This window comes from Ambystoma mexicanum, chromosome 6q (assembly GCF_040938575.1).
Source record: "Ambystoma mexicanum isolate Mex_15411 chromosome 6q, UKY_AmexF1_1, whole genome shotgun sequence".
In the NCBI taxonomy this organism is placed as follows: domain Eukaryota; kingdom Metazoa; phylum Chordata; class Amphibia; order Caudata; family Ambystomatidae; genus Ambystoma; species Ambystoma mexicanum.
Genome location: NC_090937.1, coordinates 1,676,893,689 through 1,676,910,559, shown reverse-complemented (window position 1 = coordinate 1,676,910,559; position 16,871 = coordinate 1,676,893,689).

The window sequence follows — 16,871 nt, the reverse complement described above, 5'->3', positions numbered from 1 at the left end:
GGCCTGGTTCTCTGCATCAAAGCCTAGCCCTGCAGAGTACAGTGCATTCAAGTTACTGCTAGCAACACGAGTAAGAGTATATGGCCTGGTTCTCTGCATCAAAGCCTAGCCCTGCAGAGTACAGTGCATTCAAGTTACTGCTAGCGACACGAGTAAGAGTATATGGCCTGGTTCTCTGCATCAAAGCCTAGCCCTGCAGAGTACAGTGCATTCAAGTTACTGCTAGCAACACGAGTAAGAGTATATGGCCTGGTTCTCTGCATCAAAGCCTAGCCCTGCAGAGTACAGTGCATTCAAGTTACTGCTAGCGACACGAGTAAGAGTATATGGCCTGGTTCTCTGCATCAAAGCCTAGCCCTGCAGAGTACAGTGCATTCAAGTTACTGCTAGCGACACGAGTAAGAGTATATGGCCTGGTTCTCTGCATCAAAGCCTAGCCCTGCAGAGTACAGTGCATTCAAGTTACTGCTAGCGACATGAGTAAGAGTATATGGCCTGGTTCTCTGCATCAAAGCCTAGCCCTGCAGAGTACAGTGCATTCAAGGTACTGCTAGCGACACGAGTAAGAATATATGGCCTGGTTCTCTGCATCAAAGCCTAGCCCTGCAGAGTACAGTGCATTCAAGGTACTGCCAGCGACACGAGTAAGAGTATATGGCCTGGTTCTCTGCATCAAAGCCTAGCCCTGCAGAGTACAGTGCATTCAAGGTACTGCTAGCAACACCAGTAAGAGTATATGGCCTGGTTCTCTGCATCAAAGCCTAGCTCTGCTGAGTACAATGCATTCAAGGTACTGCTAGTGACATGAGTAAGAGTATAAGGCCTGGTTCTCTGCATCAAAGCCCAGCTCTGCTGAGTACAATGCATTCAAGGTACTGCTAGTGACATGAGTAAGAGTATAAAACCTGGTTCTCTGCATCAAAGCCCAGCTCTGCTGAGTACAATGCATTCAAGGTACTGCTAGCGACACAACTAAGAGTATAAGGCCTGGTTCTCTGCATCAAAGCCCAGCTCTGCTGAGTACAGTGCATTCAAGGTACTGCTAGAGACACGAGTAAGAGTATAAGGCCTGGTTCTCTGCATCAAAGCCTAGCCCTGCAGAGTACAGTGCATTCAAGGTACTGCTAGCGACACAACTAACAGGCCGATTCATGGAATCAACGTGCGCCGAAAAAACAGCGCACACATGTGAAAACGTGCGATTCGCAGAGAAACAGCAAAAATCGCAGTGCAAGTGCGATTATCGCACAGAAAACATCGCACATCAATTCATGGAAGTCCGTGCACGCGCGAAATGTGAGATGTGCGCTGAGAAAGTGCGCGGCGCACGCTGGCTCACAGGTCAACGAACACCGTGCGATAAGGCCACAGTGAATTCGCACATAGCGCGGCGCACATAACAAAAGTAGGCGTAACACGGGGCGTCACACGCAGAATGGGGAACAACTCGTGAAAATGTGGGCGTCACGGGGGAAGTACAGGAGGCAAGTGCGCAGAACGCCCACACGCTCGCCTACAACGCATATTCATGGAATCGAATAGTGAAAAACAGCGCACGGCCAAAGACACGCACAGGCCCATACATGTCCGCCACACGACACCAGGCGGTAGCGTCCCTGCGCAGGAAAAAAAATGTGCGCCAAAGTCCTACACGCGCGAGAAGGCCCACACGCGATCGGGCCTGGGGGAGCGTGTGCGTGTATTTCAGGGGTGCGCGTGAAGTACCACACGCGATTGGCCTGGGCGCGTGTATTCCAAGGGTGCGCGAGAAGCCACTCACACGCGATTGGCCTGGGCGCGTGTATTTCAGAGGCTCGTGGGTGTCCTCACATGCGATCGGGCCTGGGGGAGCGTGTGCGTGAATTTCAGGGGTGCGCGCGAAGTCCCACACACGATTGGCCTGGGCGCGTGTATTTCAGGGGTGCGCGAGAAGCTTCTCACACGCGATTGGCCTGGGCGCGTGTATTTCAGGGGCTCGCAGGTCGGGCCTGGGGGAGCGGGGTGCGTGTATTTCAGGGGCTTGCGGGTGTTTACACGCAATCGGGCCTGGGGGAGCGGGGTGCGTGTATTCCAGGGGCTCGCGGGTGTTTACACACGCGATCGGGCCTGGGGGAGCAGGGTACGTGTATTTCAGGGGCTCGCGGGTGTTTTTACACGCGATCGGGCCTGGGGGAGCGTGTGCGTGTATTCCAGGGGTGCGCGTGAAGTTCCACACGCGATTGGCCTGGGCGTGTGTATTTCAGGGGCTCGCGGGTGTTTATACACGCGATCGGGCCTGGGGGAGCGGGGTGCGTGTATTTCAGGGGCTTGCGGGTGTTTACACACGCGATCGGGCCTGGGGGAGTGGGGTACGTGTATTCCAGGGGTTCGCGGGTGTCTTTACAAGCGATCGGGCCTGGGGGAGCGGGGTAGGTGTATTCCAGGGGCTCGCGGGTGTTTATACACGCGATCGGGCCTGGGGGAGCGGGGTGCGTGTATTTCAGGGGCTTGCGGGTGTTTACACAAGCGATCGGGCCTGGGGGAGCGGGGTACGTGTATTCCAGGGGCTCGCGGGTGTCTTTACACGCGATCCGGCCTGGGGGAGCGGGGTGCGTGTATTTCAGGGGCTCGCGGGTGTTTACACACGCGATCGGGCCTGGGGGAGCGTGTGCGTGTATTCCAGGGGTGCGCGTGAAGTTCCACACGCGATCGGGCCTGGGCGCGTGTATTTCAGAGGCTCGCGGGTGTTTATACACGCGATCGGGCCTGGGGAAGCGGGGTGCGTGTATTTCAGGGGCTTGCAGGTGTTTACACACGCGATCGGGCCTGGGGGAGCGGGGTACGTGTATTTCAGGGGCTTGCAGGTGTTTACACACGCGATCGGGCCTGGGGGAGCGGGGTACGTGTATTTCAGGGGCTCGCGGGTGTTTATACACGCGATCGGGCCTGGGGGAGCGGGGTACATGTATTCCAGGGGCTCGCGGGTGTCTTTACACGCGATCGGGCCTGGGGGAGCGGGGTACGTGTATTTCAGGGGCTCGCGGGTGTTTTTACACGCGATCGGGCCTGGGGGAGCGGGGTGCGTGTATTTCAGGGGCTCGCGGGTGTTTACAGACGCGATCGGGCCTGGGGCAGCGTGTGCGTGTATTCCAGGGGTGCGCGTGAAGTTCCACACGCGATTGGCCTGGGCGCATGTATTTCAGGGGCTCGCGGGTGTTTATACACGCGATCGGGCCTGGGGGAGCGGGGTGCGTGTATTTCAGGGGCTTGCGGGTGTGTACACACGCGATCGGGCCTGGGGGAGCGGGGTACGTGTATTTCAGGGGCATGCGGGTGTTTACACACACGATCAGGCCTGGGGGAGCGGGGTACGTGTATTCCAGGGGCTCGCGGGTGTCTTTACACGCGATCCGGCCTGGGGGAGCGGGGTGCGTGTATTTCAGGGGCTCGCGGGTGTTTACACACGCGATCGGGCCTGGGGGAGCGTGTGCGTGTATTCCAGGGGTGCGCGTGAAGTTCCACACGCGATCGGGCCTGGGCGTGTGTATTTCAGAGGCTCGCGGGTGTTTATACACGCGATCGGGCCTGGGGGAGCGGGGTACGTGTATTTCAGGGGCTTGCAGGTGTTTACACACGCGATCGGGCCTGGGGGAGCGGGGTACGTGTATTTCAGGGGCTCGCGGGTGTTTATACACGCGATCGGGCCTGGGGGAGCGGGGTACATGTATTCCAGGGGCTCGCGGGTGTCTTTACACGCGATCGGGCCTGGGGGAGCGGGGTACGTGTATTTCAGGGGCTCGCGGGTGTTTATACACGCGATCGGGCCTGGGGGAGCGGGGTGCGTGTATTTCAGGGGCTCGCGGGTGTTTACAGACGCGATCGGGCCTGGGGCAGCGTGTGCGTGTATTCCAGGGGTGCGCGTGAAGTTCCACACGCGATTGGCCTGGGCGCATGTATTTCAGGGGCTCGCGGGTGTTTATACACGCGATCGGGCCTGGGGGAGCGGGGTGCGTGTATTTCAGGGGCTTGCGGGTGTTTACACACGCGATCGGGCCTGGGGGAGCGGGGTACGTGTATTTCAGGGGCTTGCGGGTGTTTACACACACGAACAGGCCTGGGGGAGCGGGGTACGTGTATTCCAGGGGTGCGTGAGAAGTTCCACACGCGATTGGCCTGTGTACGCAATTCCATTGGACCAAAGGCCCTGACAGCGCAGGCGCGTCTGTGACGTGACACGCGCGGGCTTGTCCCTGTACCCGGGGGAATGTTACAAGACCAAAAACTGCACGTCCTAGTGTCAGCCTGCGTGATTGGAGGATAGTGTCTCAGTGCGTATACGCGGAAGTGACGTTGGACGTGTAGTGCGGTTTAAAAGGTGCGTGTAGTACGTCATTTCCTTGTACGTGCTTCCCGTGGAGAGCGAGTGGGTGAAATCTGTTCTTCTTGTCGGTTCACACGCGATTTACTTCACAGCGTTTCCAGTTCGTACTCCCTGTTACCTCTGTCAGTATTTTTCTGATTTTCTTTTTGACCTGTTTCCTCAAACAGCGTTGACTTCTCTTTTTGTCCTGTCTCCTCAGACAGTGTACAATTCTTCTTTTGGCGGGGGTGTTGCCAACGCGCACACACGCGTATTTTTCACGCTCTTTTCCCAGGCAGACGGTGAGTCGCGCACGTATTTACCAACTGTGCTAGCCCCGTGTGTAGCGTACCCCTTCAGAGGACATTGTAGGCTGCGTGTGACACGCATACGTTCATTTTTGTGTTCCTGGGTGCCACAGCATAGTGCAGGTTCCTTTTCCCACGCACGTGGTCTACGAGGGGTCGCGTGCACGTCATATTCTGTTTTAGGGGTGCCTGTGCGTTGCGTGACCCGTCATCTTTCCCCAGGGGTTACATACAGCCTTGCTAGAGCACTTGGGTACGAATTCCATCTAGTACCCTACCCCTTTGACCCCCAATTGCCCAGGACAATTGTCCACTGCAACTCCCATACGCACAACTCCATCAGTGCCATGGCTGGGAGGCGAGCAAGTGGTAAGGGTGGCAAAGGTGGCCGAGCCGCAAGAGGTGGGCGTGGTGGGCGCGGTAGGGGACGTGGCCAGGATTTGCAGACTCCCCCAAGCCCCCCACGTGTGGAGGACCAGTCAGGGACACACATCCCCCCCCCATGGTTGAAGGAAACGTGGCTGACACCATCCCTGCTCAGCCCTTGTTGGACCGGCCCGTTGTGGCACCTGACCTAGCACAGGGTGACTCCCAGGCTGACTTCCAGGTCGCCAAGTCTAGGCCACGGGTGGCGGCGCAAGCCAGTGTCACCACGCCACGTGGTACAGGGGCAGCCATGTCATCTGCTGCCCCGAGTAGGCGGGGTAGGGAGGCTGCAGGGGCAGCTGCAGCTCCGTCCACCCCATCTCTGACTCCCCCAGCAAGGACAGTGTTGGTCCCGGTACATCAGACTGAGGTTCCCCCTGCCATCATCACACTTCAGCTAATGCCTGCAGAAAGTCATGTGGTCAGTGTGCCATCGCACACTACTACTACACAGTCCACCGGTGCTCCTGCCTCTAGTGTCCAGAGCAGCATAGGGCACTCTGGATCCCCACCACCCACAAAAAGAAAGAGGAAGAGTGCTCGTCCAGTACAGGCTGATGACCCCGACACGGCTACACGGTCCGGCACGCCAAGGAAGCCTAGCTTCAATGATGCCGAACTGGATGCACTTGTGCAGTATGTGTCCGAACATGACGCCGAAATGTTGGTCACTTCAGGGTGTAGGATTACACCTGCTCGACGTCAGGCACACTGGCAGTCCATCGCGGACAGCATAAGTGCCCTTGGGTTTATGAGGCACACAGCTGTTGAGAGCTACAAGCGCTGGAACGACCTTAAGCGTAGGGCAAAGAAAAAGCTGGCCTCAAGTCATGCCGCAACTCTGGTGACTGGAGGTGGGTCTCCACAAGAGGACATAGAACACTCTACATGAGCATGTTGCTGGGACCTACGTCACATAGGAGCAGATCCAAGGTGTGGGAGAACTGCCAGATTACGAGGCATTGTCCGGTGAGTGCACATGCATGTGTGTGTGATCCATGTGTATGTAGTTTGTGGGAGGGGATCTGGTTGAGTGCCAGGTCAGGGTGTGTGTGCCTGAGTGTTTTGTCCCACCCATGTGCTTCATCCAATGCATTCTGCGCCCCGGATTTGGGTATTACAGTATCCCTTCTGGCCACAGTAGGCGTTCTGCACTACATTGCGCCAGTTGCCCTTGAAGTGGCATCTTGCTACCACATTGTTCCGTATTTAGCTGTGTTCATTCAGGCTGATATTAGGAATTCACCTGGTTCTACTGTGCATCACTCTGCCCCATTGTCACATATATGACATGCCCATGGTACATGCCATCTGTGTGATGGCATTTGTCATGTATGTGTATTGGACATGCCACTCACAGGCCAATGTGTGATATCACTGCTAGACAGTATGCAGCTGATGCGTTGCTCTCCCATCTTGGTGTCACCAGTGTCTGACATTTCCCTCCACTTCCAACTCATGGACAGTGCATGCATGGGAGGGTTATAGTCATGTGGGACATGTGTAAATCAAGTACTGGTACTGTAGCTTGTCTGGCCTAATAGCGTGCCATGGTGCTAATGCCTGTTTCCATTTTTTGTCTTTCTTGTTTTTGCAGGGGATGACGCACCTGATGCTGTTTAGGGAGAGGAGATGGTGCAGGCCCAGGAGGGATCTGAAGCACGACCAGGCACCAGTGGGGGACGTGGTTTGGTGGTGGGGGAGAACCCTCTCTTGCTGCAGGCCATACTGTCCCGGGGTGTCCCTGGCTGCACCTCCCCAGAACTCTTTTCAGGTGTTGATTTGGATGAGGCCTATGTGGATTCGCAGGTATGTGTTCATGGAAGGGATACTGTTCTGTCCGACCCACATGCACCAGGGGTAGAGCCCACTATGGGGATGTCAGTGTTGGTAGGTGCGCCTGTGGTGGTTACGGATGCAGGGCCACACTCTGCAACATCTGATCCTGTTCCTGGGCCAGCAGTTCAGAGGGGAAATGCAGTCCTGCAGCCTCAGGCAGTGCCGACACAGCAAGGCGCAGTTCGCCTTGCCCCAGACAGGTGTGGTGCCCGCCAACGCGGTGGCCCTCCGCCACCAGGCAATACCGCATGGGAGCAATCCATTTACGGTATGGCCAACCAACAGGCAGCATCACCCGAAATGATTGCTCAAGCCATGGAGAGGGTGGCCACTTCCATTGTCCCCCCAGAAAGGCAGATGGAGCTACTACAGCAGGCAACAGACTCCATTTGTCAATCAGTCAGGGGGGACATGTTGGCGTCCAACAGGGACAGACAGGCGGCCCTGGACAATCTGAGGGAATCAATTTCTATAGATGCCCAGGGACAGAGGGAAGCCCTGAGGGGAGAGGTCCGGCACCTCAGGCAGACTCTTGTGGACCTTGAGGCTTCCACTGTCACCAGGACGGAACAGCTGCTGGAGCGTGTCACCCGTACGCTCTCAGCAGAGATGCAGGCAACTCGGGCGGAGGTCCGGGCAACACGTCGGGTGTTGCATGGGGATCTCCGCACCATATCCCTCCAGAACGAGGCCTTCCAGGCCCGCATGCTTGCTGCCATGGAGGACCAAACTAGGGCATTGCGTGGGCTGCCTCCCATGGCACCACCACCTCCTGTGGCAGCAGCAGAGGTTGAGGAGAGCGAATCCAGCAGTGAATCTCCCACTATTTAGTAGCCGTGCAGGCCATGAGCCCATGGAGGTGTTTTGTTTTCGCAACATTCACGCAGGTGGCTGTTGGTGGGCACCCTGTCCTCGGACCTCCTGGGTGGCCTCCCCTAACCCCCCCGGGCCCACATATGGCCATTTTTGATTTTTGAATTTTTGATTTTTCATTGCAGTGTGTTGCCTTGTGTGGCTCCCGTGGGCATCCACTGTATTCCGGCTGGGCACATGCAGGCTTGTCCTTAGTTTGGGTTAGATGCTTGGGTCAGTGAGACACACACCCCCCCTGCTTCCCGTTTCCATGGGCTTGCAAAGGGTGTGCACAAGTGACAGTGAATTACACAGTGACGTTGGACTCCCATGAGCTGTGTGGGCAGTCTGTAGTCAATACTGTGTATACATTCATAGTGCATATTGTTGTTGTATTGTGCACTGCATGGTGTATTGATGTGTGCTTGTGCATCCATGTCTCCCTCCTGATTTGCAGGTTCATTCCTCATGTCTTCACAAGGCCGTCCACTTTGGAGATGGGGCTCATGTTGTGAGCAGTGGACTTCCAGATGTGCGTGGCAACAACACTGTACAGTTGGAGGTGGTGGATGTGCTGGCATTCTCATGTTGTAAGACTACGTATCCTTTGCCTTAGTACTGTCATGTTTATGCTATGTCGATTGTATTGCGGTAAGTATTTGGTCATGTGTGTTGTTGTTTCTACATTCATGTGGGCATATTGTGTGTGGCCAGTTTCCATTAGGGACACTGTACTTTGTGACACGTGTCATGTTTGGGGGATGACTTTGTTTGCTCTCACATGGCATGTCATGCCATGCCATGGTGTGTTGGGTGGCGGTGCTGGGGAGGGGTTGGGTGACATGGCACTGTTGTCATGTTGTGTCTTGCAACGGGGTAATGATTCTAGCAGCATAGGAGTGTGTCTTTTGAACACGGCATTGGTGCTGTTTGTGTAGGTTGGGAAGCACACAATGGAACACTTCCAGATGTACAATCTCAGGCTGGTATGGTTGTGACAGTTGACTGTCCATTGACACATCATAATTGTCAGTAACAATCATCATTGATTGTCAGCTGGAATGTGCCAGGGCTGTGTGCACTCCACAGGGGTGTGATTTTATGTGAAGTAATTAGCCAAGAGCTGCGTACGGGCTGCCTCACCCCGTGCCCTTTCCCCTCCCATGCGCAGTGGGCATGCATGTGGTTGGGGATGTGGGGGTACCACCATGTCCACGGCCAGGCCCCGGCGTGTTGCAACGTTGTGCAGGACACATGCAGCCACTATGATCCTGCACACTACTGGGGGAGCGTATAACAGCTGCCCGCCAGAACAGTCAAGGGAGCGGAAGCGTGACTTGAGCACTCCGAATGTGCGCTCCACGATGCCCCGGGTTGCAATGTGGGCTGTGTTGTATCTTACCTGGGGTGGCGTGGTGGGGTTCCGAATTGGCGTCATGTGGGTGCTGAGAGGGTAGGCACTGTCCCCTGGGGTGGTGGTGATGGGTATCATCAGTGGGGTTGTGACATTACTCAGTATCTGACATGCATGCATGCGCAGTTGCATTTATACTCACAGAGCAGCCATGTATCGCCATGCCGCCCAGCTTCTATGTCCCGGTTTAGGGTAGACATTCTGTAGATGAAACTGTCGTGGGTGGAGCCTGGATAGTTGGCGTATACTGAGGTGATGATTCCCTTGGCATCACATGCTACCTGGGCGTTGATGGAATGCCAGTGCTTGCGGTTTCTATAGATGTGCTCAGTTGCCCTGGGGGGACGTAGAGCCACATGGGTGCAATCAATGGCACCTAGCACTTTTGGGAATTGTGCCACCCTGTAGAAGTCCTGGGCAACAGCCTGCCTTTCTGCAGGTGTTCTGGGCAGGTATATGTGCCTGCGGACTGATGGGCGTGCAGTGATGATGGCCAAGACCTGGTGTAGGCAGCGTGACTGCGTGGCCTGTGACACCCCACCCACTATGACACTTGTCCGCTGAAATGATCCTGTGGCCAAGAAGTGCAGTACATTGAGGACCTTCCCCAGGGGGCTGAGTGCTTGGGAGCACAGGGTGGTTGATGTGAGGTCATCCTCCCACTCACTGACCAGGTCGAGTATTATGTGAGGTGGAAACCTGTACCTCCCATACACATGGTCATCAGGCATCCCAAAAAGGCTGGTTCTGGGTGTAAATATTCTGGCCCGGACTATCCTCCTCCTTCTGCGGTATCCCACGGCCACTGCTGCTAGGAACAGTATGTTCATCCTGGCGTCTGAGCTTGTTTGTTGTTTGCGTGCACTTTTATGCTGTGCGGGTGGACGTACGCCTACTTCCTGCTGGCGTACGTGTTTCCGGATTGGCCACGTTCGTTTCCATGAATACGTGTTGTAGGCGAGCGTGTTAAACTTCCCGCGCAGCCCAGGCCAATCGTGTGTGGAACTTCTCGCGCACCCCTGAAATACACACGCCCAGGCCAATCGCGTGTGGAACTTCTCGCGCACCCCTGTAATACACGCACACGCTCCCCCAGGCCTGATCGCGTGTGGAACCACCCGCGAGCCCCTGAAATACACGCGCCCAGGCCAATCGCGTGTGGAACTTCCCGCGCACCCCTGAAATACACGTGCCCAGGGCAATCGCGTGTGGAACTTCTCGCGCACCTCTGAAATACACGCGCCCAGGCCAATCGCGTGTGGAACTTCTCGCGCACCCCTGTAATACACGCACACGCTCACCCAGGCCCGATCGCGTGTGAAACCACCCGCGAGCCCCTGAAATACACGCGCCCAGGCCAATCGCGTGTGGAACTTCCCGCGCACCCCTGAAATACACGCGCCCAGGCCAATCGCGTGTGGAACTTCCCGCGCACCCCTGAAATACACGCGCCCAGGCCAATCACGTGTGGAACTTCTCGCACTGGTACAGGGTTGGCGCAGCCCTTTGCGATGGTTTTGCGATCTTGATGGCTTTTCCTTGCGCGAGGGCGTTCTCGGGGGTGTAACTGGCGCTGCTGCAGGGTCGCTGCGCCACGTCTGCTTTTGGAGGTGGGAATCCATGAATACACTGTGCGCGGAAATTGGTTTTATCGCACGCGGCTGGCGCAGACATTCGCACGGGCACGCTGTGCGCCAGCCGCGTGCGACACTTTTGGAAGGAATAACATGAATCGGCCTGTAAGAGTATAAGGCCTGGTTCTCTGCATCAAAGCCCAGCTCTGCTGAGTACAATGCATTCAAGGTACTGCTAGCGACACAACATCAATCCGGCGGTATTACAGCTGTATCACGGTTTGGGTACTAACTAAGTCCCCATTCCCCATTGGGTCAGTGCAATTACCACGTGGTAATACCGCTGGCAGTAATTGTGCCAAATATGGGCTTTCTCTGCGTGTTTACTCCCAGCTCTGCGCTTGTGATAGGGCCAGCCCTTGAATGTAGTGGTAATACCATTTCCGCTGCATTTAAGGCTTCTGCCCAACTCGTGATGCTACAGTTATCTTGTAAACTAGAGGCAAAACAACATAAGTAGTGTTCAAGGGTCTGGTTCAATCTCTATGTCTGACCATTAGATTGAGGATGGTACTCCGAACTGAGGGTGTGTTGAAGTCCTAGCATCTTACAATTAAGTGTTCAACATTGGGAAGTGTTTTGAGGTCCTCTGTCTGATCTGATGGTATCTGGAAGTCCATGCAATTCTCACTCTCACATCACAAGCACACCCTATCCACATTATATCCACATCAAAACCTGTGAGCACCTATATTGCATGAAAGGCTAATCCTGGGGACCAGTACACTGAACTTGACACTGGCGCCTGTGAATCTTTTTTAATCAGAGTGGTGTAAATATTTCCCACAAATATGCCAGGGTGACTGAGCGTAGTAAGGGAGTCCAAACCAACCAAAGCTGGTTTCAGGGGATGGGAGATCCCCCACAGAAAGCTTTCTGAATGATGGGTTAAAATGGTGCTTTATGCAGCAAAATTGGATAACACAATGTATGCCAGTATAAAAACAATGTAATGGTGGCTATGCAGATACATTTCCAATCAGGCAGCACCAATATATGCCAGTATTCCTATGTAAGACCTATAAGAACATATTCAAGTTTGTTTTGCGCATTATTCTAGTAATGATACCATAGAAAAACATGTCCACGATGACGCAGCCGATATAACAGTAGCCGCTAGAGTTGGGGGAGCCAGAGAAGTCATGGGTAGGGCCGAGCCAGAGCCGAGGCTGGGGTCAGGCCTGGCTCTAGGAGCACACCACGGGCCAAGCCTGGGAAATGGAAGCACAAAACGGGGGGGAGGGTAGGCTGTGTCATACACAGATTACCGCAGCGAGCGCTCAACTCGCTGAGCAATCTTACCAGCTATGGTATAGATTAAAGTATAAGGAAGATGAAGATCTATTTTCTGAGTGTCACTTATCCAATATTTTCAACTTCAATCTCAAATGAATGGAAGCAGGATCAGTGCCCGGCACTGGCAAGTGCCTGTCCAATGCCACCACGTCTAAGTAGTGTGGTAATGAGTGTTCTTATTGCCTAATTACATGATACCCTTTAACAGTTAGAATGAAAATGATTCGTTCCTTAAATTGTAAATATAAGAATTGGATCAAGTCAAAAAAGAGCCCATCTTTATCAATGTGATGGGAGGCCATGTTGAAAGCAATGAGTAATTAAAATACATCTGAGATCTGGTGATTACTTAACATTACACAACCCTCTAAACCACTACCACTACAGGTCAAAGGTGTTTTAGAAAGTGACTGGGTAAATTATTACACTGAATTATACTCTCGTGCCGAAACTTCCATACAGAGAACTGAGACATTATTGTCAAATGCAAATACAAGAAGATGGTGCCTTGTATTACATTCAGAAATCCAGTAGCTCAAGGGCCCCAGGTCCTGATGGGCTTAACCATCAAATGTTTAAGCAACATTCTCATTTCTGGGCAAGAATACTGTACAACGTCTTCAAGCAGATTCTACACATCAATGTTATTCCTGACACCTGACGTCGATTTTCAAGAGAGGCGATCGGTCTGTTCCGTCCAACTACAGACCGATCGCCCTCTTTGATGCGCCAGGAAAAATCTTTTCTCGTTTCATCCTCAGAGATTTTAATAAATGGGCCATTGCTTATGCCAAACGAGACCCGTGTCAAACCGGGTTTGTTTCTGGCTTGGGAACTTCAATTAATTTACTAACCATAACATCTATGATCACACACTATCGCGCACTTAAACAACCACTTTATTTTTTGTTTTTGTTGATTTATGCGCGCGTTTGCTTCAGATTCCCGTGAACTACTACTTCAAAAATTGGAACGTGAGGGATGTCCATCATACATCATGCAACTCATTAGTGCCTTGCACACCGATGCCAGCATTCAAGTCGGACTGACACTAGAGGGTATTCTTTCGGCCCCCATTAAGACTTATAGAGGGCTGTGGCAGGGTTGCATCCTTGCCTCGGCTCTCTTCAACTTTTTTATAGCCGACATGGGAGGGGCCTTCCATGGTCTTGTAGTTGACGCTCCGAAGCTTGGCGGCCTTACTTTATGCCTCAAGGGCTACGTACTTTGCTAGATGCATTATCAGCATACGTCATGAACAATTTATTGAATATCAACAAAGATTATGACATGTAACCCTATCATGAAGAACCAAGTCAAGTCTTTTAAGTGGGCTGTCCAAGGTAAATATCTTGACCATGTACAACAATCTATTTATTTGGGTGTCATCATTTCAGATTTTAAGAACAAACCAAATGTGACAAGTTTGGGCGTCAAGTTAGACATGACCATCTCGCAAACTATTATTATTTAGGCCAAGTTTGGTACATTTTCAATCGGCCCAGCTCACATATTTTTGGCAAAAAGTCATACCCGTCCTATTGTACGGGTCTGAGACTGGAGAGCTAATCTCTGATACAACGTGGACCGGCGGCTTTGAGAGCACATTTTGGAAACGCATTCTTTTTATGGATCAGATAATTGCCTGTGCGCCATCTCTGGCAGATGATAGCCCTGTTTAAGAAATGCATTATGCCAACTGACACACATAAGGTAATAGGCATTCTTTCCCAATACATTTTCTCGTCCAACGATGCCCCACGCTTGAACAATGCTCACCTCCTTGTCTTTAATAGAATCAAGACTCCCTGCGCTATTAGCAGGGGTAATCTTCATTGGGCCACACATGGGACCAAACTGCCCATGGGTGTACTAGACATGGCACAGGGGCTCCCACGGATGAAAGGCCATCATTGTGGCCTCTTGGTGATAGGAGCGCCAGTGTCCCCTCACCAGAATTTGCAGGAGTAGGGTGGCACAGTTTATGTTGCACCACTGAAACAGTCTAAATGCCTTTTATCGGGGCACTTAAATGCGGTCCTGCAGAACTGCACCCTCAAGGACGGGTCAAGTGTATTCCGGGGCCTGGAACCCAGGATGCAAAGGGCAATGCCCACCGACAACTAAGTGTTTTACCTCGGGTGGCAGATTGCTTCTGAGACCAAAAACCTTAAGCGGCCAGAAGCTTGCGGTGCCCCCATGGTTTTTATTCATTGTGAACTCTTTATTATACTAGTTCCTTGTTTTTACTCTGCATTGTATGGACCCCCCTAAAGCCCATGGCTTCTATGGCATGCTTTTAATGTCCTTATATCCGAGGTGAGATCCCAATCCTGCTGGCGCTGTGTGGACTGCCTGGGTTCTGACATGTTCAACATGTTTGGGTACAGCCTGACAGCTGTACCTGGGGATACTATCTAGGGGTCACCAAAGGAAAATCAAGGTAGCCCAGCCACTGGATCAGTTCCCCCCGTATAGTTAATTAACTTAAGCTAAGATATTTAACTCTCCAGCAGAAGACTAGCCATGACTGAAAATCTTGTCTTGGTATTATATAATCATTTCTAAAGCGCGGACTCTCACCCCCGAAGGAGCACTACGGCATCATACATCGGTTGAGAGATCAGAGTGACTATGGGGCATTCCTGCAGAAAAGATTGCATGGTGCTTAAGTATTTGTGCGTTTCCAAAACAACGAAAGGTTCTTAATCTGCCTTAAGTTCACATAGAGGTTTTTACAGAGGGTAACAGCTCCGAATGAGAAGGCACAGCCTCCTGATTCGGCAAAGCGAAAGGATTTTGGGGAGAGTAATCAAAGATGGCCAGATCTAAGTGAAGAAGTTGGCATAGGAACAGATCCGAAGTAGAAAAGAGCTTTGGATCCCCATGATGCCCAGCCGCATGCATGAGCCAACAAAGGTGCTTCAGTGCCATGGTGAGATGAGCAATAACATCATAGTGGCAGATTTTTAGCTTTTTTCACCTCCCTTCCTACCTTCCAACCTTCTCACCCCCTTGGGATTTTTGTTGTTTTGTTTAATCTTTGTCTTCTTTATCCTTTCCATTTGATCTCTCCTTCCCTGTTTTTTTGTCCGAGCTCCTGTGCCTGGGATCTTCATCTTCTCTCCCCTCTCAGGGTTATTTCTATAGTGTTACCTTTCTGGTGTTCTCTTTTTCTCGCCCCCTCTGGGCTCCTTCACTGGTTTTCTTTTTCGGGGATTCTCTTCCACTTGCCCTACTTTGAGTTCCTCTTTTGACTTCCCTCTCTGGGATTTTTTTTCTCGCACCTCTCCCAGTATCCTTCTGTTCTCGTCTCTCTATGGGTCTTGCTTCCTATTGCCCTTCTTTGGGTTCCTCTCCTGGCCGCCCCTCTCTGAGGTTCTTTCCTTCTTGGCCTTCCTCCCGTTTCCCTTCTTGGGGTTTCCTCATTTTCGTTCATCATCAGGGTGCTTTGTTCATTTCTCCTTTCTGGGATTTTCTACCCCTCACTGTGCTTCAGTCCCTTTCTGCTTTTCCCCCCTCTCCCTTTTCAGGATTTGTTTTTCCTCTTTTCGCTTTCCCGAGGTGGTCTTTTGTTTAGGATTCTTAGTTGTTTCATTTCTGACCTTGCGTCTCCTCGCAAGGAAGCACTTCTTGACTATCCAGCCTTACAGCATGGTTTTTATTCATCCCTTCCCAGTTTCTTGTCTCCTCGGCTCTTTGCTACGTGCATTCATGTATCTCTTTCCATGTCCTGGATTTCCCTGTCTCCTTGTCATTTTGTGACTCAACTTCATCTGTCTCTTCCATCGTCTCATCTTTCCCGGTTAGTACTGTGAGAAAGCAGGTGGTGTCTCACCCGCCAATTCCCACAGATCTCTCTCTCACATGGCCAGGGCACAGCCATCACCTTTGGATGCAGACCCTGGGGGTGGACCAGTGTTGGAGGGTCACCGGGGTAAGGGGTCTTCGGGGAGCGGGTGTGGGACACTGGGTGGTGAGACACGGTATCCCTCTCTTCCCTCTAACATCTTTACCCCCCATCCTACCAGGTAGGCTATATGAAAACAGGACCAGATCAAAGACGGACCTTTCTCTACAAATGCCTATCAGTGAAAGCTACTCACTTTAGCATTCGGACGAATGCTGAGCAGACACGTTTCAACATGAAGCATGAAGGGCCTCTTTTTCTAATGTTGTTTCTCACTTGTTTCCAAGCGCCGTGACTCTGCGCTATATCGTGCCTTCACTAGACCCTCATGAGGCTGGCAGTCAGGTGGCCGGAATACAGGCAGGTCTTTCTTTAAATAAAATTGAAGGAGTGGGCGAGCACCCAGTGGGGCTCGTAGTAGGCATCTGCGTTGGGTAGGCACTGGCCTGGGAATGGGGTCAGGCAGGAGCCCTAGGTGGGGCTGGGGACGGCCTGAGCCCTGCCGCGCTCGCCCAACGCTGGTATCCCAACCTAATAAAATACTTCTATTGGGTTTGCCCTTAAAAATACCATGTCCCAGTGAGAAAACATATCCAAACTGGCTGCACAATGTAGGCCAGTCTAGACACGTGATAACACCTATTGTAGGGGAGGAATGGCCACGAGGCCCTCCTCACCTACAGCTCCCTCCCCAGGTGAGGACCATGGCTCGGTGGGAGCACCCTCATGCCACCCGGGCCCAGGTGGAGGGGGGTTCACCCGCCGACGACATTGCCCACACGCACCCTGTCTTTGCATTTACCGAAACTTAAGTTAGGCCTAGACGCCATCGTGCACAGCAAACATGGTGTGA